This window comes from Penaeus monodon, chromosome 3 (assembly GCF_015228065.2).
Source record: "Penaeus monodon isolate SGIC_2016 chromosome 3, NSTDA_Pmon_1, whole genome shotgun sequence".
Classification (NCBI taxonomy): domain Eukaryota; kingdom Metazoa; phylum Arthropoda; class Malacostraca; order Decapoda; family Penaeidae; genus Penaeus; species Penaeus monodon.
In genome coordinates this window covers 50,909,583-50,914,582 of record NC_051388.1, presented here as the reverse complement: position 1 = coordinate 50,914,582, position 5,000 = coordinate 50,909,583, and the positions used below count along the sequence as shown (strand labels likewise).

General features: G+C 42.9%; 1 long non-coding RNA gene across 2 annotated transcripts in view; it reads left to right on the top strand.

The window, feature by feature from the left end:
* Positions 1-5,000, top strand: part of LOC119589816 — a 7,802-nt gene that overhangs the window by 2,147 nt on the left and 655 nt on the right. The window lies entirely within an intron of this gene.

Below are 5,000 nucleotides of genomic sequence, written 5' to 3'. Positions count from 1 at the left end.
TCATTCAACTAGATTAAGGTTAAATTAATTAAGATACCGAGCAGGATAGTTGTCACGAGTCAGAAATTAGGAAATATGCAGTCCAGTATGATTTATTAATTATGAAATACAGTATTTGCTCATGTTGGTAACTCTTTAACTTTCTCGTACGATCAAAATTGCAAATGACAGTTGACTTTCCGATAGTCAGGTGTAACACTACATTTCCCGAAAAAAAAACGGAATATAGGCGTACCAACAAGTCTCCGCAAAGACCCCAGGGAAGGGGCTTGCCCGAGCGGTTTAATAATACGGACTGCGAGTGCGGGGCTCCCTTCACCCTTCTCTGGGGACTGAATTGCGTTTCAATAATACGGTCGTTAGTCCCCAATTCAAGTCAACAATTTGAGGGGATCCTGTGGGGAATAGGGGGTTTGGTAGGGGGGAGGGATATGGCCGATTTACCTGAAGGAGGCTTATAAAGTAAAAGAAAGTGTAAAAATAAAAAAAACGATCCAATTTGGAAATGACTAACACCGAGTGAAAACTTTTATCTAAAAGCTCTTCTCGCGTTTAGAACGAATCCTTCGGAAACGAGGCACAGGTACGGTATCGATAAGTATCAGGGAAATCACTGGGTAAAGGCGAAGGATCAGAGCAGAACTTTCAGTTATTTAGTTGCTATGAAGTACATTCACATTATGTAGGGTTTTTTGCCCCCCTAAATCCCGTTTCAGGGGCGGCTACCGTCACCTTCCTATCCCCCGCCTGATTTGCAAAATCTTCAGTACGTATGTTCCGGCAGCACAGAGCCCGGCCAAATAACCAATACATCCGCAATGACCAACCTGCGAGTCATCAAAATCCTAGCCGTAGCTGTTGGCAGGAACTGCGACCACTATTGGTTGGCAAGGTCAGATTCTTTATCATTATCTTTATTTATTGTATTAGGCGTCATTTCCAAGAATACCCAAGAAATGCATTATACATACATACACACACACACACACACACACACACACACACACACACACACACACACACACACACACACACACATATATATATATATATATATATATATATATATATATATATATATATATATATATATATATATATAAAGAAAGTGGAAACTTAATGAACAAGTGAATGAACCTCGTCCCTGATCGCCGTATTTCCCTATCGGAAAACCGGCTGTGCATTTTCAGTTACAAATTGGGTTTACCTCCTGGTTGAAGTGAGGGTGGCTGAGAGGTGATGAATCTCTGGCGCATTTCTGATGGAACACGGGTATTGCAGTTCACCGAATTGAGTACTACCCTAGAGATCGGAACAATTTCAGCAACTGACCGATCGTTTTCACTAGAATGTTGGGAAAGAATTCAGTGCAGCCACTACCTCCGCGCCAAACAGCCATTGGCCCTCGATCACTGCCCAGCCAACAACTTAGCTCATGTCTCGGGGCAGCAGGTTGTCTCTCTCTCTCTCCTTTGGCACCCCGATCGTGAAGGAGGGATACATATCCGCATTGACGAAGTATGTGGATGGACCAGTAACTCCTGCTGGCAAGTCACCGAGGCGAACACGTATACTTTGCAGATATTTTCTTTTTATATTTGCCAATAATTCAGTGATGGCCTTCGGGTTCCTTTTTTTAATGTGACTTTCCTTCAGATATTTGGTGCCAAGCGGCGAGATTTGACTGGCCATGCACTCATTTAAGTCCCGCCCCAAAACGAGCTTCGTATGCTAAGTAATATTGTTTATCATTATTGTAGGTAGCTTTGCTGATTTTACCATGTAATTTTTACTTGCTGTTGTCATGTAGTACAATTTTTACTTATTTATGGTCGTTTTAATGCTAGTTTTTGTTTTTTGCATCTTTTTGTAATTTTACTGCTAATTATTTTTGTATATACATTTTCCGTTTTTCTCAGTTTTAATAGCTAATGATCTCACTCTTGTCAGGGATTTGTAGTGAAATGCTAACTTGTTTATAATTTAAATTAGTCATTTTAAAGCCAATTTTGCTTTTTCCCGTTTTTAATTGCTTCTGTACGGTAAAAGCTTGTTTTTATCTTTTATTCTTGAATAATTAGCTTGTTCTTGATGTCGCCTTTTCTGTAAGTTGGCACGGGGGTACAGGGTAGCTTGACCCCTTATGTAGGAATAAATAAAAGGTAGGAAAGATTAGGTTTGGATTTTTGGATCCGCCTGGCACCCTGGTCCTGGGGCTTCTGTGGAAGGTGTGTCGCTCGGTAACAAATATTTTTTCTTATTATTTTTGTCTTTGTCTTTAACAAAACTTGGCAATATTAACGGGAACTGTTCAATTTGTTGTTCACTGCCCAGTGCCAAATATGGTGTGAACAACCCGTGTCCCAGTGCACAGGGCACTGGACATGGGTTAAGTATTGTACTGGGGTATGTGTTGTATATATGGAAGGTGGACTTACTGTAATAGTGATAATTGCGGTGTTCCTGTACTTAGTGTTTCGTGTTCTGTGTCTTGAGCAGTGTAGTGCTGTGTCATGTCATGGCAAGCTGGGCCGTGACAAAGAGCTCCTATGCTATCACCTTTTCCAAAACCAGTGTGTAGTGTCAAGTGAATTCTCCTTTCCAAGAACCTAACCTAACGAAACACTGATGAGGCGAAGATTCATGTGGCAAGGGAACGGCCTCGTGTCCTTGCTCAGATGCTGATCCAGTCTTCCATGTTTAACGTCATCACCACATAGGATGACTTCAGGCCAAGCTGCATATGAAATTTCGTGGCACCTGCTCCAGTACACACTTCTATGATAAGTTGCTTCAGGCTAGGATGGTATCACCCCAAATACCATTGGACTTTTTCCAGCAAGTAGAGATGGCATTTATACAAGGTGTCTGTGACTTTCCTGACAAGATTGGTGACCGAGAAAACCTCTTAAGGCAAATGTCTCTACAGGTCATGCCTCTATATCTGTGACAGCAGCTGTCATCCCTAGCATTCCCACTGCTGGAGTGAGGGAAATGCTACTTTTAGCTACATACCCTCAGACTGGAGGCAGTAACCTACCCCAGAATGTTTTTTTCATTCCTGGGATCTCATCACAGCTATCCAAGGCGCCACCTCCTCCACTGTCCACCGCTTCCCATCAGCGGTGCCACAGGAGACGGCATCCCTGGGTTTTTATCAAGATTATCCCATAATGACTGTCAGTGCTGTAACACAAGGACCACCCAAGCCAGCTTCAGTTCCTTTGGCCCCAGAGGAGTGCAAATGGTGTGACTTCCATAAGGGTCACAATATGGACAATGTCAGACATACTGTGACTGCAGGTTCTTGGCTGGCTGCAGCAGAGCGGTGGAAACTATGAGTGAGATAGAATGCAATGGGATCAAAACTGTAAGGATGACCCCTTTGACTCAGAGGGAGGTGTGACTTCTGACTCGCTTGATGAGGTTCCTGCTGTCTTGAGTTCATCAGAGTGATGTGTGCCTCCAAATTGTCCTGGTGAAATACCTGATGTTGTTGATGTTCCTGCTGTACTGTACATCAGAGGTAGATATACCCTAAGACTTTCCTGGTGAAGTTCCTGTCGCTGTCACTGGGAATACCCCTGCCATCCTGCAGTCAAAGGGAGATGTGTTGTTAGTCTCCTTTGGGAAAGATCACCCAACTGCTGCTCAGGGTGTTCCAACTGTTCCACAATTTGTAGGGGGAGGCACTTCTGCAAATGCTTTTGGCAAGGCATCTGACACCGTTCCAGGATTTCCAGCCATAATTTTGCCATAGGAGAGTGCTGGTTTTGATCCCCCTGCTGAAGTTTCTGTTGATAATAGCATTGACTAGTGGAATGATATACATTTCTCTAGCCCACAAAATCAAAGGGTAGACCTGGATGAATTAGAGAAAAGAACCACCTTGATTAGTCATTTGATGAATTTCATCAGTATTGTGCCACTCATGATTTTGGTTTTGAAGACGAATTCTTTATCTTTTCTGATATGCTCACCCTAGATGGAGTCAGGATATCCTATGTATCTTGTTCTTGACTTTACTTCAGACATATTTCTCTATGACATGGAGCATGCACATCTATCCCCACACACCATGCAATGATAATAAACACACTACAACATTACAATGGTTCTTCCATCGGCACTGTTCCAGGGGTACAACAAAATAGTCACTATTATTGAGCAGCAATGGAAATTACCTTGGGCAACAAAGATTATCCATCATATCTTCTGTGCTAGGCCATCACACTCTGGCCTACTTGGATGTGGTGGTGACCTCTACAGATTTTGAAAGCCACATCGAACATCTGCATGAAACCCTCCAACATAATGCTGGGATGAAGAAGCGTGCATATGCCCTTCTGAAATAATTTTTGTTTTGTTTTTTAATGTTCGGAAGTGGAGTGGCTCTAGATCCTAAGAAGGTGAAAGTGTTAAAGACGTTTCTTGGAGCTTGTGGATTTTTTAGGAGGCATATAGATGGGTTTTCCAGGATAGTTACACATCTGACCTGTTTGACCAATAAGGATACTCTTTTTGCGTGGGTTTCTGAGCAGGAAGATTCTTTTCGGTTACTTAAGGAAGCATCCTAAAGCTTCCAGACCACTCATTACCCTAAAAGGGTAATGAGTGGTCATGAGGGCCAGATTCTCACATAAGTTATTCACGTACAACTATAAGCTTGTGCACAAGTCAGTGCCCAGCAGCTATGAACCAGACATGTTATCTCGACCAACCAGAGATGCTTTCCCAACAAAACCAAGACAATGTCTCTCCAGTAGAAGCTGTGTAAGATTATGTGAGGAACCCAAATGAGGCCACCCGTGAGGTGGGAGACTGCAGGCTTAGGGGCCAAAGAAAATGAGGGGACCCCGTTCATGCCTTGAAATGGGGCTGATGGGACCAAGCTGAAGGCCTAAAACCCACACGACCTTACAAGCCAGCTATCAACTGAGATGTATGTCTACCAGGAGCGTGACCAATACGAAAATGATACATAAGTAAAATACAAAAAT